The sequence below is a fragment of the Bombus terrestris genome, chromosome 7 (genome assembly GCF_910591885.1).
Source record: "Bombus terrestris chromosome 7, iyBomTerr1.2, whole genome shotgun sequence".
Lineage (NCBI taxonomy): Eukaryota > Metazoa > Arthropoda > Insecta > Hymenoptera > Apidae > Bombus > Bombus terrestris.
Window position 1 is genome coordinate 1,371,885 of NC_063275.1, and position 26,847 is coordinate 1,398,731.

Sequence of the window (26,847 nt, forward strand, 5' to 3'; positions counted from 1 at the left end):
ATGCCCCGATTATTATCAGAAATCTATGAATATGGCTTTCTCGTAAGTCCACGTAATACTCTTGTCAACAGCGTGAAATACCTGAGCACATACCTTTTCATTCACCAGACTCTTCTCTCGTTTCTCCACCTTTGAACCAGAATGCTAAACGTAACCAAATCCCCGTAAAAAACGGATCGAGTGATTGATTAATCGGTAACGATCTCGTAGAGTGGAATCCTCTAACGATTATCGAATTACTTTTGAAGACGTCATCCCCTGTAAAGAAAAAGATAACTGTGATCGGTAGACGATGAAACGAAAATTTAGTCGAACGAAGCTGTCGTCGCATTAAGATTTTGTCATTAGGTGGTAATGACAAAATCCGTAATCACTTAGTTGCCGACCCAATAATTGAATTTGAGATGCGGGAATTGTTTGGAAGGTGGAAAAATACAGGTTTGGCCGGCAGATCAACCGAAGGAACACTTTTCATTAACGTACAATTAATTCATAAAAACTTGGTGTTTTGTAAAATAATGAAACATGTCACGTGTATTAACGTTCTTCGTTCGTATTTTGCTTTGTCCATTTTTAAGTTTGACGCAAACAATTTCTGAAAATTTACCTGCACTAAAAGGGTTAAAAGCGGGTCGATCGTCGAGGAAATTGAGATGTTAAACACCGTAATCGTGACGAGTGTACAAAGGCAGAATTTCCGTCATCGTTGCGTATAGTCCTCGAAACAAGGTCAGCCTTGAAGTATAAAAGGGGCGTTGAGAATAGACAAACGTTCCATTTGCGATTCATTAGCACTCTGGTTCGATCACGATTCGCTTCGTTGAACGTATTCACCGAATTGCTTCCTAACTATTCTACCGGCATTAACAATCTCTACCGACTGTTATCAATGTTCAGCTTTGCTCTGTTTTTATTACCGGAAATTATTCATTCTAGTGGATTTAAGAAATTGATTGATTCGTACAGAAGTTGAGGATAGAAAATAATTCCTGTTCTTAGTTTCACGGTCTATAACTATAATTTAAATTGAGATATGTCTCTGTTCTTTCAAATGTTTACAGCATATTTCATCTTTAATCCGTTGAGAGATACTAGCAAGTACATACATACGTGTGCGTTTAGTTTATTTTTACCTCGAACATGATTTAAAAAGACTCAACGACTACACGTAGACGTTTCAAAATACTTTCCGATCAAAAACATACGTATTATGTATATTCTGCATAAATCTAAAATCTTAATAATCCTGTCAAGTGAAAATGTAACATTTGTTACTTTATTTCCCATGTAATTGAAAGAATAGTTTAAAATACCACAACGTTTAATAAAATCCTCGTATTCTTAACACTGCATTCTATTCACGTTTCAATCCAACAAAAGCTGTGCTGAAGTAGACAAAACGATTCCACTCTTACCATACAAAAAAGTAATATGAGAAATTGCGCAAGGAAAATTTCAAGCCGAAAACCGAGCGCAGCGGCGGTAAAAAGTTGGAATCGCACGAACAGCAGGAATCGTCGAACAAAAACTGGATGAAAATTGATATGAATAGAGGGTAGGTACTCCGACAATTAAAGTACCTGCAGTTTTTCAAGCGCTCTCCTAAAAAATCCGTTTTTTTTTTTTTTTTTTTTTTTTTTTGTTCTCCGAAGCACGAAATTCTTTTTTACACCTAATAAATTCATCAGGAGAGAATTTTCCTTCTGTCGATTGTTTGCCGATGAAAATCCCGATCGATTCGCAGCCCGTTCGTGGGATTATCGAAACGGTGGCGTAATTTCGTGGGAAAAATCGGCTCGCGACGGCTTTAACGTGGCAGCGGAAAATAAATTAACCGCGCACAGGTCGCAGAATGGCAGTGTCCCATGCGCTAATGTGAATTTGTGGCATTACGAGCATGAAACATAGCCGGGCCGTGGCTGATTCCGGCAGGTTCGCATGCAGAACTCACCGAGCTGCCAGCAGGGACACACGGCTTTAACGAGAATCGCATTGGGTGCATCAGACGCGGCTCGGTGCCGTAAACACATTGCCCCTATCGATCGAATCTCCCCCTGGAGACCAAAGAGCGGTGTGAGAAATTACAGGTGATTGCATTCCTGGCCGAGAACCCCTCCCGATAATGCAGTCGACGTTCGAACTATCAGGAAAAATCATTCGGTTTAGGTAGAATGGCCGGAAGAGCGGTGAATTCGCCGGCGCCATATTCCATTGCGGGCCTCCAAAAGAAAAATAATCGCGGCTGTTTGCTGTGCAAGCACTTTCAGCTCTAGGAATATCCTTCGATTCGAGAACCGATGAAAGCTGTCATACCTTCTTAAGGCAGTAAGAAGGTCTTCGATTGGTTAGCATAAAAATTAATATCGTCGTTTCGTTACCGATTGGAAAGTTTGGCAATTTATGCGTGATGAATCGTGATAATGGTAATGAAAAAACGCGATGAAAAATATAATAAGTGAAGGATGAGGAATTTTAAAGTTCGATACGTTATCGACCAATTTTACATGGAAACCACGTTTGCATTTGCTTTTGGAATTTTCTTGTTTCCCTCCTCTCGACTATGTTAAAAGTAGACTTGTCATGTTCATACTATTGGATTGACAAATTTTGTCATTGCCATCTAATGACAAAATCCGCAATCACTTAGTTGCCAACCCAATATGTCCATTGCTTTTACGAAAGATTCGTACGAAGGAGACGAAAACGTCATTAAATATCGGATTTTTAGCGTCTCTTATAAATAATGCCCGGAAACTTTTTAATCGAACGCTATATGTACTCTGGAATCTGTGATATAGCCGAAATTCCCTGCAGACGCGACGGTGCAGCTGTTTGTCGACACTTCCATCAAGTATACATCAAAGCACCATTGACAAACCGAGGCAGCTTCACACACAGCGGAATTCGAATATCCAAGTTCCATTTCGGTTTGCGTTCAGTTATTTAAGTTTCTCAATTAACCCCGCGGTAATTCAGTCGAAATTAAATCGACGGGGCGAGTCTCGCGCAAGGTAGATCGCAACTTAAACATCGGCTCTACGGATCCAATCGTGGTGATGGAAAGAGAAAGCCGCGAAGAAAAGGCGACATAGACCGTACGAGCGCGCTTGTCGTCGTAAATTAACCCATTGAGTGACACCACGTTGGCCATCGATCACGCGCGTAACAAAATTTTGTTGCATAATTAAAATAAGATGGATTTCATGAACAAGAAAATTTCCCACGATGTAAATCGTTTGGATAACACCAAGATACGGTATAATAATCAGCAAGAATCGAATATTATGAAATAGCATATTTCGCCATCGCGACTCCCAGGGCAAAATACGTTCATAAAGTTTGAGTGTGTAGTGAAGGTGTTAGGAAGAAATGGGCGTTGGAGAATTCGCGAAAACAAATAATGTTTAGCTGACTGTGCGTCGCGTACAAGCAATAATTGCTTATTGTCGGGCAGCGGTAGCAACAACGTTTCCATGCTTGTAAGATTTCTGGTGGAAACACGGAACTCTGTCAGTAGCGGGTCTCCTAAAGACCCTCGTGTCGACTCTGTCACGAGAGTCTGCACGCAGAGGGTTCGCCTTCTCTTTTCCCTCTCGATTTCCTTTTTCTCGTCTGCTAGACCGATCCGTGCCTCCAACATTTTGCAAATTGTCTCATTTCCCGCAAACAGAAGCCAACTTAATCGATACCTGACTGTTTTACAGCTCGCTCACGTTGCATTGTCTGCACCAGTGTGAAAGCTTATTGCGGAAACGTGTAACCGAGACAAACGGAGTTATCGAAGATAGACTAATTGAAGAGAAGAACGAAATCGTAACTAGCGGTTGCGATTTTCAAGTGAAATACCTTTATCTTTCTCTTTTTCTCCTTTTTGTTTCAAGATTATCGAGATGTGCTCGTGGCCACTAATTTTCCATTACACTGTAGTAATAAGTATGTAGTATCTTGCATTAGAAATTTCTTATCAGTCTACTAGTTTCTCAAAAACTGCCAATAAATATTCTTGAATAGCTTCATTCTCAAATATGGAAGGAATATTTGACGTCGAATTATTAAATAAAATTATAGATACTTCTCATAAATACTTGCTATATATTACAATAAGTATACACTTTTTTCCAATTTCATCAAACGTTAAAAAATATCAATTATATCTGTTGAGAATTTTGGATCTTAATTGCCGAAATAATGGTATAAGAACACTAAATTTACACTTGGCATTTATATTAGAATAGTTATATATTTATTTGATAAACGATTTCAAAAATATTCATCGATACACACTTGCACGCGTCTTATCTTCTTCTATACCAGACTGTTAACTGAACAGTTTACATTCCTTTGTTTTCGAAACGCCGCGCACACACATACTTCCACACACTCAATTCACATACATATATCGCTACTACGCGGTCAATCTAATCTAGCACATAAAATTATACATATCTCAATAATATCAAAATCGAAGAAAATATAAAAGAATTCTCGTTGGTATTCATAATTTCTCGTTTCAATGCCATGCTAAACATCTTCTTAAAATAACGCAATTGCTTGTTTATTAAAATGAAAGCACGATTGAAATACAGAAATTCATTTCACGGTTCAATTGATTTTCGTCATCCTGTGAATTTAAATGGGCCTGCTATGGCTGATAACTTGTACTTGATCTGGCCTATTTGTATGACGGATTGGGGCCAGCTAGATGGCGAATATGGTCGATAGCTATATTTCCTTTCCTGTGTACCAACTGTTTCCCTATAACGGTCAACCATCCGTGCATACACATATATTGTGTGCATATCCGTGCATATCCGTGCATATACGTGCGTATACAACACCGCGTATCCATAGAACCAGCATAGCACCACGTAACATAGGCTTGGTTGTTACGGTTTGTCGTGAAAGCAAGTTGAACAAAAGCTTGGGAACTTAGAAATTCGAGTCCGCCGGGAACACCAGGTTACGTCCCGATGAAATTTTCAAGCGACGCCGTCCTTCTACTGGCAACAGGTTGAAACAATTGCAAATACGATATGATCCGCGCGGTGTTCGTACTTGGCAACTGTCGCGAAGAAAACGAACGAACGTTGACCGCTTCACTTTTCCTCTCATACCTTGCAGATGTCTTTTTCTATTCTTTCTCGTTCGATTCCATAAACGTGGTATCGAAAATAAAGTTAGTTGTTTATAGTCTACGTGTTTGAGAGAATAGGCGATGGATCTTTTAAACTTCTCACTTACGATTTCTTCGCTAATCACTCGGCTGAATGAATTCATCGTTGCGATGAAACATCATTTGTATTTGTTAATCTTCGGTCTGCATTCGAATAGAAGTTGCAATTCAAACTAAACTCTCGCACAAATGCAATTTGCCTTAATGTCTCTCAAAAGTAAGATAGCTTTTCTTCGGTATATTTTCATACATATTTCTAACCCTGCTGTGCGTCCATAAATACATAAACTTGTTGTTAGTAATTGTTACTAATTCGTGGAACTAGTGACGCAAATCAATGTTTCCAGCTGCTATTTCATAACATTTCGTTATTTGAAATGTCTTACGTAACACACACGATATGAAGATATAAAAGTTCTCTATGATAAACGTTCGAATACTTTAATGGATCAGTATATGTATGTCATATAGATTGTACAATCAAGGTCTTTGCCCTCGGTGCACGCGACAAACGCGTCTACATACAAACGAGTATTTAATAAATGGGCGTTCAGCGTCAAAGAATATTCGTCGACGCGTTAATCATCGTTTACACGGATAACGGTACACGTGTACGGGTAACGTAATTGATAATGTGTAACAACGTGATATATAGGTGGGATTTTAACGGGAAAGTGAGAGACGACCGAAGCGATTCAACGACATTAACTATTCCCGTTGGTATCGGCAATGGGAGCGGTAATAAAGTCTTGGCGATATTTATGCAGAAAATTAACAGCGGCGTCGCTCTGTTGGCACAATAACTAAATGCTCGATTTTATTAAGCACCGTTGCAGGCGTAATTTTAGCGTTTCAATGAGCAATCCAGTTCCACAGCCGATACAAAATAACCGTACGCGCACAGATTACAATAATAAACCCCTTATACGCGCCACGATAATAATCGCACACTGAAATCTCTAATTTTCATAATTATTCGCGCCTGTTATTTATTTGAGCACCGTAATACGCGAGTCCTCGAAGAGGGAATCGATGGAGCTTCGGTGAAAATTATCCAAGTAATAGAATTCGCGTGGGTGACGAGTTATTAACGAGTTATTAAATATTCAGCAAGTGAATATTTATGCCGGAGTATCGATTATGGCAGATATGGAGTGATTCCAAGAATGCACACTGGGATTTGAAATACGTGGTGGCACGAAGAACACGTATTTTGCGTGCGAGATTTTTAACAATAATATATTACAGGCTTTACACGTGTCCTATAAATAATACTTTCACCTAATATGTTTACGTTCGGCCGCATACAGCTAACCAGAATATTTGATGTATGAGTTTAGTTTGTTCGTGTAGATAATTACACGTTGTCGCTATCATTTCTAAAAACAAAACGAATTTGACAACTTGTCCGTAACCTAATAACATTTCTACGCAATGAAACCTGAGCAACACGCGATTCACCGAAAGTATTTGATCTTGAGAAGACGCTATCAGGACTACGACGGCGATATCCCTGAACGGCTGTAACACAAAACAAATTGATAGCCACTTGCGCGTAACGTTACGTTGATGAAGCTCCGCAGACAGAATGCGTTTCACGTACACTGCGCAATTTTTATCACCCGGCTGTATTAGAAGTCTATACCCTGGTCTTCTCTTTCTTGCTCGCCAATTTTCGTTCTTCTTCCACTTTTTTTAACCCCGGTTTTAAAGGGCTGTTCGATCCTCTGGATCCATAAAAGCAATAACGCGCAATTTACGGAGCCAACAGTTTGGCTGCGCATAAGGTAAGCCCCAACCAAGCTGGCACGAGCTGCGCCTACAGTTTTTCAATTTCAACAGTCGAAAACACCGTTTGCCGAACGACCCATTCAAATTCCCTCGTAAAAATCCTTTCCTTCATTTCCTCGGAAGTTTCTCGCTTGCCTATACCATGCGCGATTTGTTTCTTCTTGCCAGCGTTTTCTCCAAAGGTTATCGTTCGGATGATTTTCTACAGATTTTATTAGTCGCCGTGCTGGTTCGCGGAAAGAAAGTCAGTTCTTTGTAAGCCTGAAACTCGTCGACTTTTTCTTAATGCGATTGCAAGAAACTGCAGAATCGAACAGCAAAGGTTTCACTGGAGAGAACATGATTGAGTCAGGTACAAAGAACCACGATGAATCGAGATTTAATGACAATAAGAAACAAAAGTGGAAGATGCGGATGCTTGGTAAGTCGGGAAGTGATCGTGCTTGGGCGGGTCACGAATGCGACGATCCGTAGAATTAGGTCGGAAAACGAGGAAAGGTACAGTATTGTACGAAATTTACTTTGTTTTTATTACTAAGACGTGGTTTTGTAATATTTAATCGAAGTATTTGTAAAAAAAAATTGTGGAGAGAAGCTACGAATAAAATTGACGCAATAAAGGAACATCCGAAGATCCGTTTCTATATAGTGAATCGTAGAAATATTTCCAAAAAATATCATTTCTGTCGCTATGCAAGATCAGTATCCAAAATAGCCTACGACTTTTACAGAATGATACGCATTAAACGTTTTTCAAAAGCGCAGTTTCGTCTTCGAGCACGAAAACTATATATCAGAATTACACACGCGAGTCCAACAGGGCGAAAAATTTTCACTAGCAACCTACGTACAATGTTATTCCATATCTAGGACAGAGGAAAGTACGAAGTACGGGTGCAGAGGCGTGTAACAGAAAATTTCACGAGACGCGGTGAAAGTTTCGGAAGCGAAACGGCGTGTTTTCGGATGCGGACGAAATGAAATACTCGGTGGCGCGCGCGGCTGCCTGCAAAACCTCGACATGCCTTTAATAAATTCGTTTATCCGGCGCAGCCCGGTTCCAACCGTCCGGGACTCGGCTCGTCGGCGGCCTCTTACCTTTCCACGATGGCGCGCAGCATAAAGAGAGAAACGTTTCCATTTAAGCGAAGCTTTTCAATTATAAAGCGTTTCCCCTCGTCCCCGAAGAGCACCAGCCGCAAGCCCCACGCTTCAATTCTCTCGTCCTCCTTCTTCTTCATTTTCCAACTGGTGGAACCTGGCCGCAGAGAAAACCCACTTCCCTATCCGACTGTCACCCCTTTCTTCTCGCCTCTCTGCGCCACCTCCTTTCTTACGCTCCCAACCTACCACCAACGTACAGTGGCGCAGCGGAGTCACCGCAACCTCTTTGCTTCCGGTTACACGACACCTCACAGAGGCCAACAGAGCTCAGGCTGTTCCTGAAAAATCGACCAGAAACGATCCGACCGAGCGCGAGAGCTTTTTTCTTTGCGATCCAACATCTCCGCTGTTCCGCCCCTTGGTTCCCTTTGTTCCATCCACAAGGCCTGCTTCAACCCCCTTTTTTCGCGGCACGTTTCTTTTCCGCCAGTTCCTTTTATATCCCGAAGATGTCTCTCCCTCGTTACCGAGAATGTCGCCAACGAGTTCAAGCGGAATTCTCGAAGAGGGCCGCAAACGACGTCACTTCCACCCGAGATACTCGACGATATCGGACATAGAGAATCATCGTGATGGATCAAGGAATCGTCTATGGCTTGGAAACGCAACCCTCTCAGACCTCTATCGTGCCCCGTATATTTCGTACGTCTTGTCAGTTCACGGGGTTAGGTAAGAAACGATCCGATTATCGTGAGAAAACAGCGACCATGCGTCCAGACATTCGATATTCTCGTTTCAGTTCTCGCGACGTTTGCTTCGCGAAAAATTGATTTCGATGATGGCAGAAATACACGGCGTAGTGAAAAATTCAGCCGCCCTCTTCTAACAATCGATTCTGGACACCGAAACAAATACAAAGGTTGATACGGGAGAACGTCAGTTAAAGCTCTTTTATAAAAACAATTTCATTTGTTTTGCCGAAAAACAATAAGGCAGTAAGTTTTTTCAAAAGATCGATGATACGACGACGGCTAATTATGAAGTAAATTAATGACAAAGGTAGAAAACCTGACGACATTATAAACTTTTGTTCACGATTATTTACACGACTCTTTCTCAACAAATGAGCTTACAGAAGTGTTTCCTTTCTTTTGAGAAATTGAATAGCAATTATGTGTCTAGTTAAACGAAATTGAAAAATTCAGAAAAATGGAGTTAATCAATTTGGTTCTTAAGAGACTGATATAACTATCAGATACTGTCACATTCTATGTAGTTCCAGAAACTCGAGGGCATCTATCGGGAGAGACCAGAGCAAGAATACCGTGGCGGTGGCGTGGCCGATCAATGCCACGACAGTCTTCCCACCCCCTCTCTCATTCCTTCACCATCGTCATCTTCGCTCACCCTCTCGATGTCGCAAAAGTTCAGCTCTCTCTTGCGTTCCTCTACCTCTCCTCCGTACTATCCGAACCCTGCCTTTTCACATCGTGCTCGATCGCCCTTTTCTCCCTCCTTTTTCCAAAGCGGAATAAGAGATCCATCCCCTGCCCTTCTCCGATCGGCACACATCTCTCGATGGAAACCATTGAAAATCTGCCTGTGAATTATTGAAAGCGAATCACGTCCGGGCCCATTTATATATCTCGAAATATTCCGCGGGACCTTTCAATTCAGATTGAAACCGTTCGCACAATAGACAAGATACAGCTGGCAGAAGGAACTGTGGCGTGCGTGGTTACACACGGGAATATTCCGAATGGAACACGAAGGGAAAGATCTTTGCAATTCTCACACCACTAACGTTTGACCAATGTACAGGGTGATGGAATGATTTGATTCACGGAATCGTCGCTCATTTTGTGCGAGGAAGGATTCTTTTCTAATTTTAGTTTAGTTTTTAGTTCATAATGAGGAAATTACATTTTTAAATATACTGTTATTAGTATTAAGTATTAATAGTACGACTGTAGAGTATGCTGTGCGTTCCTGTACTATCTCGAAATGCCTCAAATTATTTGTTTCGGCTCTGGAGACATGTACATTTTGTGACCCATATCACGTATCCCTCTTGTATACCACCCAAAAGTCTAGACAGACATCCGATTCTATTTCTGATTCTGCGAAAGATTCTCTCAGAGTACGTTTCATGCGTGTATGCGTGTGAAAAGATTGCGTGTAGTCCTACGCTCCAAGGTAAACCTATCCTGGCTCACAAAGTTGCACGATTGCAAAATTCGCGCTACTCCAGTACGTTCCATCGCCAAGCCTTTGTCATCATCGTTAATTCATTACTATGGTTAAAGTTGTAAGTAAAGTAATGTTGTTGCTTAACAAGGGCCGGCATTCGCGCCGTTTAATCTCGCAATCGTAAAACTGTGATCTCTTTTGCGACAAAATTGAACCACGAAAGGTGAAAACCACGCTTAGGCTCGACGGTTGTAAACAGACGCCGAGATCCACGGTTAAGATCCTCGGTTATTCGCGTCGAAAGGATTTACCAGGATCCGGTGATCCAAATTGACGCTCGTCAAGCTACTAGAGAGAGGCTATTTATCATCCGTATCGTTGCTCCGCGAGAGAAACCGTTCCCGTGAGATCCCATTTCTCTCGGAAACTATCGGCAGTATTCACGATCGCCTGGTTCCTCCTCATCGTTGGCGTCTTGATCGAGAAACAGCGGGAACGATCAAGCGAAATTGATTGAACGGGTATCTGCAGGCAGCCTACAGCGTCGTCTTTGATCGGGATAAAGTGCTATCGGGGTGCTGGATATGCAGACTAGAAGGATGTAAGGTGGGTGGTAGAGGGATGGGATGGAGTTAGGGTAGCTCGGTTTTGTCTGTTCATTTGGTGAGTAACGAAGTTATATCCGAAGCGGCTAACCTAATCATTCGACCACACCACTCGCGTATCGACCCTTTCTGTTCATCTATCTACTTAATACTTACCCAACTGCTCGCCTCCTCGCCGTCTTCTTCGACCATTTTCATCTCCACTCTTCTCGAGTTCCGTATCCATCCGTTGCGTATATTCGTTGTGTGCATCATCCAGCGATAAGATATTGTGCAACGATGTACAATTTTGTTCATCATGTACGTATTAAAAAGGAAAGAGAAGGTCTGACGTGGAAGACACGCCCGTAGGAACGGAAAAATGATACGCTCCAAATTGATTCTGAATTCGGATATTTGAGTTAAGCTAAACAATTTGTCCGATAGAGCGATCAAATTTAGTTATGAAACGTTTTTGGGCGATGCAGATTGTTTGACCCGTCGTAGAGCTAACTCTGCCATAGAGTTATTTGAGTTATTTTCTCATGCTGAACCTAAAGTACTCGCAGGGTTCTTTCCCATTCTTTCGTTATTATATTAAGAACTAACTTACTTAAAATATAACAAACTCAATTATTTAAAGTTGAATTTTAAGATGAAGCTTGGCTGACTGAAATAAGTCCATCTTAGCCTATCGTTCCTTTGACGTGACGACGAAAAATGATGCTTGTATCGCGATGTTTTATATCGCAAGTGTGCAACACTTGCCCTACACTGATACGCAACAAATGGATACCGTCCTTCACGGTTGCATCCGCTTACTCGTCGTCGATCAATTGTCTCGGAAGCAGTTTCCCTCGTGCTCTTCTCTCGTAGATGTCCTCGTGACTCGCGTCGTTGGCTTTCTCGTTGTGTCGTCTATGAATACAAAAGAGGGTCATTACGGGGAAAAACAAAACGGCCAACGGAAATGATCTCGAGAACGCTGCCTCGTTACGCTATCAAATTTTTTATGGAAAATTAAACCAAGAGAGAAACGTGATTTCCAGTGTTCTGAATTTTCGCCGAATTTCCACGAGCGTTGACAAATCGACTGTGTAATTTCGTACCACGGCCAATTAGGGTAACATTGTTTCGCATTACCGATCCCTGGAGACACGCCACGGAGCGCGTAATAATCGTACAGAATGCGTGTATGATTGAACGCCACTCGACGTTATTGAGATGCGAAGTGGAAAGGGGGATGGGGCGGGGGTAGAAGAGCGAAGGGAAAAAAAAGGGAAAAGAGCGAAGAAGAAGGCAATGGAAGCGATAGATCCTTTGACGCAGCCTTTCCTCCTACTACTCCCCTTAATTTGCTCTGAATAGCAGTTGATTGATCAAGATTGAGTAAGACGAAGTAATATAATTACGTATACCGGTGATCCAAATAGTCGCACGTACACACGCCCGCGATTTACCAGAGTTTTTAACTCAGAGTTTCTTGTTGACCTTGGTGGTAGCCGATCAATGAGAATCGACGATTTAATTCTGCGAAATAACGTTTAACCAAAGTGTTACGGCAATTAGTTAATGTATGATATTTAATGTTGACGTGGTTTCTTTGAAAATAATTTTATAATCAAATAATTGTGTAACAGTAATTGAGAAAAATCCATTTGAATGATCCAATGGACGATAAGACGCAGCTTGAATAAAATATAAGATACACATCTGCATTAGCCCGGCAAATTCAAACTGTGAACAAATGGCAAATTTTATGCGAAATGCTTAATAGCATAGAAATAAAAAAAAGAACAAATGGCGATGTAAGCCAATTACGTCTCCGTGGTAATTTTTATCGTACCTTTGCATATCATGCAGGAGATGGTCTAATTTCTAGGAAACTTTAAATGCATGGCGTGCATGCCTGCGCAGATTTTTTCCGAATAACGTGGCGAACAAGAGGACGTGAAACGGCGACAAAGTGGGCTAAGTACTCGCTCGAGAAGAAAACTAGGTCAACGACGACTAATCTAAAATAAATATATATAATGCTCTCTTCCTTCTCTTTTTTTTTTCAGCCGCGATCCTTCAACGTAGGGTGCGGCACGCTAGGATTGCCACGAGGAAAATCACGTCGAAGAAATCTCTCTCGTCCCTGAACGCTACGCGGAATATCCCAACGGAATTGAATGTCTCAGGCTATGATTGTCCAAACGCAATTCTTGTATAAACAATATGAAATCAAGAATTGTGTGGGGACATCAGCGCTCGAGGCGCAACTCAACTAAAATACATTTTGGTCTTTGAACGAAGCAGCAAATGGAAAGTACGTACGTATATACACGCTATTTGAGATTAGTTTGTAGAAAACAATTGTCAGAAGATTAAAAATTACCTTCAAGGATTACAGTATACGTCGTCAAAGATTACATGTTTGAAATTAATAAATGCTAATAATGAAATTAATAATGTGTATCTACATTGCTGGTGATCATACCACTGAGCACTTGAAATAAAAGTTATGTAATAAAAGTTATGCTAATAACTTGAAATAAAAGTTATGAAATAAAAGTTATGCTAAAAAGAGACTTTGAAAATGTTACTTCTTAGAGATTTTTGTTATACTTTCTACTTTGACCAATTTTTAAGTAGATACAAGCAAAATAAAGATAGCAGTAAAAATTAGGAATAAACATAATTCAGGATATAAATGGTTAAACGATCTCTCTTTTCTTTTCGTTCTGAAGAGAGAAAGAAGAGAAGGGAGCCGTAACACGTTCGCCTATATCGCTTTTTTACGTTTGCTCGGTTTCGCTTCTATTGCTTCGGCGTTGCGACAGTAATAAGGATAACGATAACAATAACGGGTTTGCATTCGAGACGCAAGATTCGAGCGGAAGAAACTTCCCAGGGGGAAAGTAGTTCTCCTTCGAATGCGCGTGTAACATTCAGCAGTGTTAGTATCGAGTGAAATGTTTCCCCGTGGTTCGCTGCTTCCGAATTGTACAGACACATTGCTATGGTGTAACGATGTTTTGTGCTCGATGACAACCTCGCAGTTAAAAAACAATCGTGGCCGCGTATAACATTTGTTAGGGTGGTACGAGCTCTCGATAAAAATGAAACGTCTATCCGCAGGGAAACAAACAGTTAACTCATAACTGCTGTTTGTAGCTTAACGCCACTGCTATAAATACAACGAGCAATAAAAAAAGATGCGATTACTAATTTTATAGCGTGAGACTCGTTCGAGAATTATCTGTTTATATTTTCGTTGCAGGGAAACATGATGTACGATTAAAATTAGTTAGTGTTCTAATAAGGATAGTTGAATATGTAACTTCCAAATTAAGGCGTTAAAATACTTTGCCATAGAAATATCATTTATCGATACACATATGGCTTTCGATTCTAGAAATTGTAATTTCGAGTTATTTTTTTAATGTAAAATAATCTCATGTCCGGATGTACCGCACGTTCTATCGCATTCTGTATATCTCGATATATGACAAGCAAAATAGCCATATTCGCAATACGTCCGCTTTGAATATTAATTTATTCAAAAACTCGCGACGCGAATTTTACATTGCGAGAGTGTACACGATCCAATCGAGTGAAAACGCGAGAAGAGGATTCGATGGAGAAATTATTCGAATTGATCGTGAAAAGGGATAAACAGGGAATCATTATTCACCACGTGATATCCTGTAAACACATCCTACACACGTTTGAATTTGTACGTGGAAATTGTGCGTACATATCGGTAGTTACGGGGGTCTGACAAATTATGGCGTCGTCAGCACCTCCGTTTCCAGCAGGAACAGAATTAGAACCCATTCTTCGGTCCGTCCATTCTCTTTCCTTTTCACGTGTGCACGAGAGCTCACGCGTGTGTAGAGGGTTGTGTAATGTTCCAGTGGGTAAAAAAGCGGGCGAAAAAAATCCACCGGGGATTCAATAGTCTAACCATACGAGCTTTCGGCTATAACAATGGCAGAGAAATTCTGTTGACCCGACCATAATTTTCCGACGAGAACAAAAAGGATAAAAAGAAAGAAAAGAAAAAGGGGAAAGAAAGAGAAGAAACAATACCTGACGTCGTCTAACAATTGTTCTCGGTGTTAACGTTTTTCCCGATTTGCTCTGGTCATTTTGGAATTACACCGGTGCGTGCTTTCTTTTTATCAAAGAAAAGCGCTTTGCCTGCTTAATACTTGCGAACGTCGATCGGACTTTTCATCCCACTAACGATACTAAGGAAAATTTATCATGTGGTACATATACACATTTTCAATTCACGATACGAACGAAGCCAGATTTTATGAGATAAAATAAGATGAGAATAACGAAATTACACTGGAATCCTCGTTTTCGAGAAGATCAAATTCGAAAGCTTATCAAGTACATGTATATTTGACTAACTTCCGACGGAATGGGCAGAGGAAAGGACGACCAATAGCAGGATATTTCACGTGCGAAAATAAGTGGAAAATGGAGAATAAAATTTTGAAAAAAATAAAGCTCGGATTGTTGGTAGAGAATTAAACCGACATAGTCTACCAATAGACAAATTTTCAAATTCGATTTCCTTGAAAATCGAACTTCGGATTACCTTTGTACATTACTCATGTACATAGAACACTGTCTAGTTGGTAATTAGGCAAATTCGGATAATCATACCTGAGTGCTCAAAGTTGGTCTTCCGTGGAAAATGAGATCCCCGACAAAATCTTGTTATTCTTCATCTTTAACTTATTTTTTATCGTAGAATCTGTCTAACTTCGGCTGTACCGCGAACGTAGCAGCACGATGTATATCTATGAGTAGGAAAATCTGTTCCTGGCCAGACATTTTCACGGTTATTTTTCTTTCGAAGCACGCACCAAGGTTAGTAAAGCTATCCTTCATGGAGTTCTTTATATTCCTGCGTCCTGGTTATCGTAATAAACAGTAAATCCTACGAGGAAATAGGAGAGCATTGCTACGGGGATCCTTCTACATGCCGGATAAAAGGGCCATATATTATTTCAACATCATATTTTATGTACGACGTATTTTCGAAAGCCGGATAATCCGCCGCCGCGAGACGAAAAGGGGAGGACAACGAGAAAGAGGAGCAGGACAACGCTTTCGCGAAAATAAGACGAGCTAAGACTTGATAAAAGTCCAGCTATGCATTATATTCGAGGAGAGAGGAACTGGAGATACGTTTCTCCGTCACCAGGCTTGCGTATACACGCGTATCGCAAATATATGCAAACTTACGCCGACACACGCGTCCGCGATAGTGGCAATGTGCGAACACGCAGCCTCAACTTAACGTGCTAGCGGCTGACACAGATACCTACACCGGATACATTATGCATCCCGGATTTTACGCCGGATAATGCACTTGTTACCTATGCATATAAGCAGAAACACGGGCTAAGGTCTCGGGAGTCAAAACAGCAACCCTCTGACAACCAGCGATTTCAACAGCGATTCGCACGACTCTTCCCATCGCCTGGTGTAATCGCTTCGTTCAATCTTGTTGCGCGTTCAACGACGTACGGATCAACGATGTATAGATAGTTTGGAATTGGTTTCGAGCAAAGGAAATTAATTCAGTTAGCGGGCGACAGAAAACTTCCGAAAGATAGCGTTGGTAGAATTTGATGATTTTCTTCTGCTATACAAATTTTTGTACGTAGCGCTGAATTACTCGAGGGGGATATTTGATTATGCAAATATCTGTGGTTCAATTTGAATTTTTGTAGCGCGGTATATATAAAGTGTCTTGGTTTATTCGTGACGGAATATAATCTAATTACGAAATTAAAGCATTTGTTGCGAGAATCTTATTTCTCGTGATCATTGTAGCTAGGGATAATATCAAAATTAACTTTTATAATCATCGTTTATTTTTTAACTTTTAACTTAACTTTTAACAAAATTTTAACAAAATTAACTTTTATAATCATCATTTTAAAATCAATAAATACTTGATCGTAATAATCAATACCAGTATCGATGGGTCGCACATACTTGATTCTACCAATACTACAGAAATTTTACAATAATAATTTTAAATTTACAATGTATTCATTCCATTAAAAGTTAACAAGCAGTGTGCTTCCAGTCAGTAATTTCCTATTAATTTGCACAATCCAGTAAAATTAATATTCTGTTATAACAAATTGGTCTACCTATGAACAATAGTATAAGCGATCTAAACGCGATGTTATTAATAATTACGTAGACCGATCGTCATCTGGTGAGTATTGTTTGAATTTGAGGCGAATTAATTAATATCGGCGAAAAATATATCACAATAATCGTAATCAGAACTCCGGGTTCAGATGGCTTGCTTTAAATACACTTTAACGTATCATCGTATTTTCGAATTAACGAGAACGTAATGATTAATGAAGTCTGCAATATTGAAAGCTTAGCGGCTCACAATTAACAGAGATCATTAACGTGGTATGCTTTAAACCCGATGGGGACACGTATTATTGTTAACTATAGAGACCTTTACACGTTTGATTAATACACAGACACGAAACCAGTCGAGATACACAGAGCTGCCAGTATTAAACCGCGTGCAATATTCATCGCAAAATACGCAACTACGTACATATTAACTTCATAATCCGTATACAGAGAAATGCTGAAACTGTCCAAACAACCTACTCCATTCTGAGAAACTTATTAACTAATGAAATTGTATTAAACGAGACATGTTTCTACTGTCGTGTTTGTTACTCATCGTAATTCATCTGTAAATATGAAATTAATTATAAACATCACAGACAACTTAATCTTATCAAATTATTATATGTTACATGCTACATATTCGTTTTCTTACTTCATTTCAAAGCTTTTAAATTCAAACGACTCAGTCTCGAATTCTAATAGAAAACAAATACCTTAAATATCCGGTTTACATCGGTGAGCATAAAACTAGAAGTTAAAGATGAAACTCAACTTCTCCTCAAACATGAAAGAATATTTCAATTCGAGCAAACAGACAAGTTCACGTTAGTAGAATCGTTCCAAGCTACTCGAGCACGATCAATTTGAAGTGAAGTGACTTGACTAATGACAACGAAGCCAGCAAGGATACTTCAAGTCAAGTAGGCAACATACACTGGCAAAAAAGCTTCGAATCACTTGAATTCAAATAAACCCGACAAACTCGAACAAGGCTTTACATATCAAATTGCGATTGTCGCTTTTCTTACTTGGCTGTAGTTAAACTTAGATATGTGAACACGCGTGAAAGATGGAAATTCAAAGGTTCGGCAAGGATCCCCGGTGATATAATAGCGTTTCCGGAAGGGCGAAGGTAAGGTCGGAAATCGGGTTTTCCGGTTCAACACGTACGTCACGAAGAAAGGGACGCTGGCTCTTCTCCGTGGAATTTTAATCAGCGTCAATTACTTGCAGAAGTGGCACGTCCTCCTTACGCCGCACTTTCCTCGAGACGCAGCGGCAAAATTCAATTTTCCCGCCCTTTCTACCCTGCCACCCCCTGAACTTGTACGACAACCCGGTTCCGTGTACTTACGTTATTGCTACAAGAAGACGGTTTAATAGATAAGTAGCCGGCGTTGAAAGAAGACAAACGCTTCTCACCTCGCCCTTACCCCCTTTCCACCATCTTCCTCCTTTTTGTCTCATTCGCACGACAAGAGCAGATTTTTGAACGGTTTCTTCGACAGCTGAACGCGTATAGCAATTACTCCCCTTCTGGTATAATCTACTAATTGGACCACTCGAATTAGCGAAATTTTAAATTAATCTAATTAGCCGTTCAATTACCGCCCCGCGATGTGATTACGCTAATGGAATTACGCCGGCCGGTATAATTAGTGTGCACCAATCGGGCCGCGTGCTAGGAGCGACGTGCCGAACGACCAATGTACCCTCTAATCCGCCGGCCCTTATCTATCGAGCCCGATTTCCCATCCATGAGGACCTAATATCGATCCAAACTAAATAACAAATACATTAAAGAGAAACAATATCGAGGAGACCACACCGAAGATCGATCCCAATTACCGTAAAGCCCTTTCTTAGCTTCCACGGGCTAAGACAATTACGTCCGGCCCGATATGATCCAAAGGCAAACGTGCCAACAGGCGAATTGAATCCGGACGCTTTAATTAAATCCGAAAGCTCGAGAATCCTTCCAGAAAGTGTGATACTCGAAGCAACAAAGTAGCAGAAACGTCCAAAATGATGATCTGAAATTACCTGCAGCAGTTTTAGAGGAAAATAACGAATTTACGACTGTATATTGGTGTTTGTACAATTTTTTGATCCGAGTCCGAGATTGAAAATTTCAGATGAATTAAAGCCGAAAGTCGAAATATAACGCTTGTGAAATATATATAGAGAATAACAACAAAAATAATTTCGTTTCTTCATCAAGTTTTGTCAAATTGATTTTAGTTCTTAGTAAATGTTCTAATATTTATGAAAATATACTTTCGTACATGCGTTTATATGTGAAAGCGTATATATGTAGTTACGTCTACAAGCGGGCAGGTGAGCGTATCGTTGCATCGAACACCGAAGATCAAGAAACGAGAAGGTACGACACCACAGAGACTCTTTCAATCCTCAGCGAGAGCAATGTAAGAAGAAGAAGAAGAAGAAAAGGAAGAAGGTAAAGGTGTGTGGAGTTCTAGGACGAAGGATGAACCATGGCGAAGTTGGTGCACGATAAAGCCAGGATGAATCCAGCATAAAAGGACCGAGGCACGATTTGAGGCACTTAGAGCTGCCCGGTTCTCGTTGAACACGATGATGATGTATGGCTCTCAACGATAGAGAACGTTATGGCGCATGGACTCGTGGTGCTACGACCTCGTTTTCTCGTGGAAGCCTCGAGGTTTCTCCTGGACGGCCGTAAGAAAGGAAGGAAGGAAACGAGAAAGGAAGGAAGGATACCTCTAGCTAAAGATGGCCGTCGTCTCATAACTCCTCCAGGCTCCTTCCTTCCCCTTGCTAAAGATACCAAAGTATATACGAAAGAGAAGAGAGAATCTTTGGCGCGGGTGTATTGGAAGGACCCAGACACCAGGTTTCGTCCGTGTACAGATTCGCCGTGTGTTAGGCGAAGGAAACAGCGTATGCCTAGAAGAACGCTATCGTGAATACGTACACATAGGAAGCTAGGATAAAGTATATACGGCGTGTGTCCGTAATCCATAGATATCAGCTTGTTGTCGCTGCCTTCGTGCTTTTGCAAGAGGTTTATCGGATCTCCGCTTCTTCGCTGCATCAACCCGTATACCAGGGTATATCGAGTGCAGACGAAACGGGGTAGAGACCTACCGGTCTCGAGCTAACCGACCATTTCCACCGTATGAAACTTTGTTTGCCTATATATCGAAGGGAAAATGCTTGGGGATTGGCTTGCCTCGACGTTAAAAAACGGTCGCCTAACCGTACAGTGATACAGCGAGAGTAAGGTACCTATACGTATGTTTTTTAGTGAAAGTAGGAAAGTACTTGAGATAGACTAAAAGCTTCGATAGAAATAACATTAACAGAGTGCAGAGTTCTTGCTGGCTAAAGGTATCGAAGTAAATGTACGGTCAGGGACGATATTAATGGCTATCCCGTACGTCATAGAGAAAAGGTTGGTATGTGTAGGAAAGCAGAGAAAACTATGTTTTCATAGGTCCACGAAGGAAGTGCTCTTATCGTTCGTGCTCGCCCATCGTATTTCATCCCTCTTTTCCTTTCTCCCCTTAAATTGCCCCTCTTTTCCACTCTGCCACCGTCTCACATACAGAGGAGCGAAGTAAGGCTGAAGTAAGACAATCGAATCTCGACGGTGGACAGTCGTCCTTTCGCCTGGAATTTTTCAGGCAACGATAAAACAGTTACCCGGCGAATAATATTTTTCCAGCAGCAACGAGGGAACTTGCATTACCGTTATTCGATCGTCGTGCCTATATCCTACAAATCTTAGCGAACATTACGCGTATACCCTACGTTCACCTCGTTTCTCCTTCCTCGTCTCCGAGCGAAACGTTCGTAACGAAATCCCACGAGACGAAAACAACGGTTTCCTCGAACGAATAAAATCTTGCCGCAGTTTTCTATGACATGTGAAAATTCCAAAAAAGTGTAGCACAGTTTATAGGCGACCAGAACATTTCTCTAAAGTCGAAAATTCTAAAATCCCAAGGGGCAGACAGAGAAACAGGATTCTGAGAATTTATATACAGCAAGCTTATATATTAGGTTGTCCGAAAAGTTTCTTTCGTTTTATAAGGAAATAATAACGCACAATGTTTTTTGTTTTATATTAGTTTATCGAATTATGCATGAAAATAATAATAACAGTAATAGAACGAAATGGATCATACCTAATTCAATAAAATAATATAAAACAGAAATTGTTGTTCATCTATTATCACTTTATGAAACGAAGGAAACTTTTCGAACAACCTAATATATTATATGCATACATGTGAGCTTCTCGGAGAGTTGATTTTAGATATCGAAACAGAAACGTTTGAGATGACTTACTCCTATCATCTTAAGCGCACAATTGACTGCATCGAAATTTTAACACGATGGTTAATCGAAGGTACGTATATCGTTATACAAAAGGGAAATTTTCAGTGCAGCCTATTATACAAGATCACATGCACACGATTTGCTTGATAATACTAAACATCTCTCGTTGTTCAGTCAACTGCATACTAACTGATCTTTAAGTCACGTACTCGCATGCAAGCGTTTCCAGTTCTCAAAACTAATTATTCAGAAGATAAGAAATAAACTGGACAAAAAATTGTTATGCATCACCACTTTTCATTTTTCCAATATTTAAAATCGCTTGCACCCTATGTAAGATCCGCCGTTGATACCCAGTGATAAGACCCAGGATTCTAAATCGAGCAATTTACGATAGAATCTAGACACGCCGGTTCCCTGTCTCTGATTCTATCCGTGCTTTATACCAGCCGTGGAACACGTATAAATTCTTACATTCTTATAGAAAAGGTAGGAAAGGATTTCCCGTATTTCCCTGGTATTCCTGCGACATGTGTATTCGGTCGAAGGCAGCTTGCGCCATTGTCCTTCCAATTTCGTGTTTCGTGACTGAAAAAACACACACCATTGGCGAACGTGTTGCAAATTTGACCGGCTTTCGACGTGTACGGACGACGAAATAAGCGAATAACACGCGACACATACGGAAAGAACGAAATTATATAGGTACACACGGGCCAGTAGCGTATCCCCTGGTTGGTCTACGTGCATGCAAGTATAAAATAAGAACGGGACCGAGGATGGATCGTGAGCGATTGTTTGAAAATGGCAGCGCCATCCGATCGTGAATGGAACTGATTCCAGCAGGTTTGAGGGGGTCGAAAACGCTGGGCACGTTGCCCAATAAACTGAACCGAAAGCGAGTATATATGTATAATGTCGCGCACACACCATTCCACGAATGACACGCTCGTATATCAGCTGGATCGCGCTAGGTGCGAGCATTAAAATTAAATATTGCCTGGCTTTTTGGATCAAGCACGCGTCGCTGCGCTGCTGATCCTTAACATGGAGATTGGAATATCGGTCGAGATTTAATTAAACGTTGAAATTAATGCCGCCATTGTACCCTCCGCTCTATCAAATTTTACATATTTTTCTTTTTTATTATCTCTTCATTTCGGTTTCTTTCATTTTCTCTGTCCTTTTTCGTTTGTTTTATTGGTACAATTTTATCGTAGATCGATAAACTACTCAAAATAAACAGGACCAAAATCTGTACAGTGTCCCGATTTGTCATATTCGTTAAACTATGTGCGACAAAAGCGAAATAGTACGCGGAATTTACGACTAATGATATTGTACCGTTTTTGATGATTATTAGAAGAGGAAAACGAAATCACAAAATGAAATTTCGAGATGTTTCATATAGCGTCTGTAATACACTTATAACAAGTTTTTACGAGTGTTTCAACATCACTGTGTTATCATGTTCGTGCCTGTTTAACGTAATATCGCAGACAGTCTAATCATAATTTAATCACGTCGGCTGGTTATCTTTCGTTTCCGAATTCCCCATCTTCTAAACGTCGCCTTTAAAGGCAACCTCTCCAGCGAAATATACAACATTAGCGAATCTCTCGCTAATTACAAATTAATTGGCTCGCACAGAAACGCGCAAAGAATCTATTAAAATGCAGCTACACTCGACGTCTGCGTTTCCTCTTTTAAGAGGCCGGAAAGAGCGCTCAAGAAACGGCGACTCTTGCCTTTCCTCGTGCAACTTTAGCTACACCAGTTTGTGCCGTCTATAATTTCACAGAAATAAGATTTCGTTGGAAACCCTTTCGCTGGAAAAACGAAAACCGTAAACGTAAACGAAAACGTAGGAAGGAAAATATCTCAGCGACATATTATATATACATTTACAACATAAGCGTAACTTTCGGCCGAATAAATATCACGGCAACTGTGACACAGCTACGATGAATTTTCTAGAAGTAAATTTCGTTTCAAAGCCGCAATTAATTTTTTAAATTATATTAAAACCGAGGTTTGACCCTTTTACTTCTACATTCCATATATTTATATAAATTCATGTTTTTTAGAATTAAATAGAAATTACATCTCCTAAATATTATAACAAATCCGTGATACAGATTTTTCAACAAGTAAATTTTATTTCAAAGCCGCAATTCATTTTAAAGATTACATTAGAGCCAAAATTTAGATTACGTATTCCATCGTACATAACTGTAACGTAATGAAAAATGAAAGATCCTTCCGAGTAATTTTCTAATGTACGTTATCAAAAAAATACGCGTATATGATTAAACAACTAAAATCATAACGAAGGAGAACATTTGAAACTTTAAAAAGATATGCTTACGATGTGCTAGATTTGCAAAGACAAAAATGTTCATCGAAGGAACAGAAGGTTTAGAAAACTAATATCTTGTTACAAGCTTTAACATATCTAGCCAATGGAACAAAATAATTATACACAAAATACCAATTAAACTGATCAAAGTTTAATAAACCACATTAGGTAATCATGCACCTCTAGCAGCAAAAGAATTAACCGATAATTCGACGTGCTATAGAACGAAGACTACGAGAAAATTACTTAAAACTGAGGTCATCATCCTCAAAGTCAAAGTGATATCCGCCTGTCCATGCATAGTCGATATAAGATCATTGAGGTTCTTTCAAGTCCGTTGATCAACTGTGGCGACAAATCCTTCACAGAACTCTTCTTACCATCGTATCTTCCCACGTGTGACCCATAATTCGACGATTCGTTATAGTCAGTCCACTTTGGTGAGTATCCTCCTCGTCGTGCAGATTTATGACACACGATGGCTATTGGGGATTGTACTCTTTCCTTTCGTGACCATTAGCCAGGTTCAGACGGTGTTTCACGTTGGAAATCACGGATGCCAACGGCACTCGACGAAGTTCGCGAATGGTGATCCATCTGAGCGGTAACCGCGTTTAATGCAGATTAATTTCGGTAATCGGGCGAAAATTGGTCGTTTCTACGCGACAAAATGGACCGGGAAGCGACTCTTAGCCACTCCGGTCGCCATAAATCTGATGAAACTTCGGACCAACTTTTTACGTCCCCGCTCGGTATAAAATTCCCCGCGCTACGCGATTTATCACGCGGAATATAAAAACCGAACAAATAAATTGCCTCCTGAGAAAAATAGAAAATAAAATCTATCCGGAATCATAACCTGGAACAAAGTGATTATTTAATCGATGTGTTCGGAAACTGCCAGACACGTTCAAAGGAATTTCATCAGCCGAAACGACATGGCGGAAGAAATAGGTAGGTGGTTCGACGAACCACTGCATCGAATACTTGTCATAGAAAAATTGTATATCGTACACGAAACATTTTGAAATTTCATTAGTACTGTCATGATTATATCGTGTCAAATTCAAAACCAATCTAAGAGTGAATATAGAAATTACATTAATTATAGAAATATTTATTGTAGACATATATTTACTAAAAAATTAATAAACGCCATAAATAATTGTCTTAAGCATATGATAGATGTCAAATACGATCCTACTAAATAGCCAGGTTCGCTGATGTATCGAATATCGATTAGATAAAGTGATATTAAATACCTTGAAATTTGTATACGCGGCTTTGTATTTATTTCAAGCGTTACCAATATATATATATATACATATAACTATAATAAATTTTCTCATTATCATATTATATTCTCTAATAAAATTCCAAAATGTTTCCAACAACGCACATAACATATTCATAGAATGCGTGTTCGAATACCGCGATGAGTTTCACGAGCACAAGTACCAAATTCCTGTAAAGATAGCAAAAAGACAAAAGAGACAGCACATCGCATAACCGACGCATCCAAACAATAGCCTGCTACTCGCAGACACGTGAATTTATCGTTCAGCCTCGTTCAATTCCATCCTTCTGACATCCCTATTTATGGTAAAACCTGTCGCGTACGTAACGTGCTCTACAGACGAAGAAGCTTCCGGCTACTTACATTTTATGTCTTTAAAAGCGTCCCGCAATCTCTCCCAGGGGAGAAGAGGGACTTTTGTCGTGTGCACGGAGCGTCGCGTATTTTTATCAAAATCGCGCTCGAACACGAATACGTACACACTTTGAGAAACGACCAGAATATAACAAAGAAAAAGAGGGAGAAAGAGAAAACTGGACGAGTAGGAGAGGGTTAAAGCAGAGGTTGGTGGAAAAGGCAGGTATTATACGCGCTCGATGAACGTTGGATAGAAGAAGATAACGTTGGTTAGGACGAGACACAACGAAATAGGATAAGCGGACACAGAAAATGCGATTGGACGGCGATATCTAGTATGATTCCAGAATGTCTCTCTATTTCACTGGGACGAACGGTGCCATCCTGCTTCTCGGATAGCATATACGCGACCTGCATCGCCTCCCAATACCCAGAGAACACCGTTTCCTTTGCGGGTAGAAATAAGGTTGGCCGGTGTTCGAAGTGGGCCGACGTACACGCGATTGAATCGCGAACCGAACTGGGTATCCGTCAAAAAGTTCAGCCGGGGGATTCATCGTGGAAACCACGCGCATTCGTGTAACCGGATATCAGAGCGAGCCGACAGATGCCATTCGTGGCTGCATCATATCCGATCGGCGATCGAAATCGCGAGCCCGGACAGAGAGAGATATTACGTAGCTAAATCCTGGTTGCCGACGATTAAGAATGAACAGAAACGGCAAACGAAAATTCAATCCGGTTAAAATTCAATCCATATTCGTAGTAGAATGATTGGAGAATTATGCGATGTGTGCACGCAAGGAATTGAACATATAAAAGTAATAGAAAAATCGATTTCTTTCTTTTTTTGAAGTTTGATTTATTAACTGAGACGAGAGGCAGAGGACAAGTCACTTGGATTCTCGGTTTTTTGCATAGAACAATTTCTTTGTTTAAATATGAGTTTTATTTAGATATGTTTGAATTTGTCGTTTCATTCTTCTTACAATCAAATGAATCACGTTCGAAGAGACTAAAATTGACCGAACTGAAATTAATTTTCCTTTATTTGATTCTACAATTATAGAAATCTCTGATTAATAGATGATCTCATTAACGAATTAAAATTACGAATACAGATTAGAAATTACAAACAAAAATTACAAATTACAAATACAAAAGTATAAAACTTATACCGACGACATCAAAATAAAATGTATAGAGAAAGAACAAATTTTCACGTATATATTTTGTCAAAAATCATTCCAATCTACAAACATATTAATAAAAGATTTCTGAAAAATTATAAACTGATCATTTGCATTATTGTGGTAGTTTGAAAGTTAATAAATGGAGAGGTGTACACAAGTTGGTAATAGGAAGAAATTAATAACTTCGCCATGTGTATAATATTACGCATATACAAGTACGTTAATAGCTGCTAACGATCGTGGGTAAAAAGAGGGACGAAGACGCATTGAAACGGCCGTATTACCGGTTACAA

At 40.1% G+C, this 26,847-nt stretch overlaps 1 long non-coding RNA gene across 5 annotated transcripts in view; it reads right to left on the bottom strand.

The window, feature by feature from the left end:
* Positions 1-26,847, bottom strand: part of LOC100650155 — a 133,302-nt gene that overhangs the window by 88,418 nt on the left and 18,037 nt on the right. For 2 of the 5 annotated variants that reach the window (XR_007224503.1, XR_007224504.1), the window contains exons 2-3: positions 11,020-11,760; positions 94-258 (exon numbers count right to left, since the gene is read on the bottom strand). This is a non-coding gene — a long non-coding RNA (uncharacterized LOC100650155). The remainder of the gene's footprint in view (positions 1-93; positions 259-11,019; positions 11,761-26,847) is intronic. The other 3 variants (XR_007224508.1, XR_007224506.1, XR_007224507.1) reach the window with 2 other exon arrangements.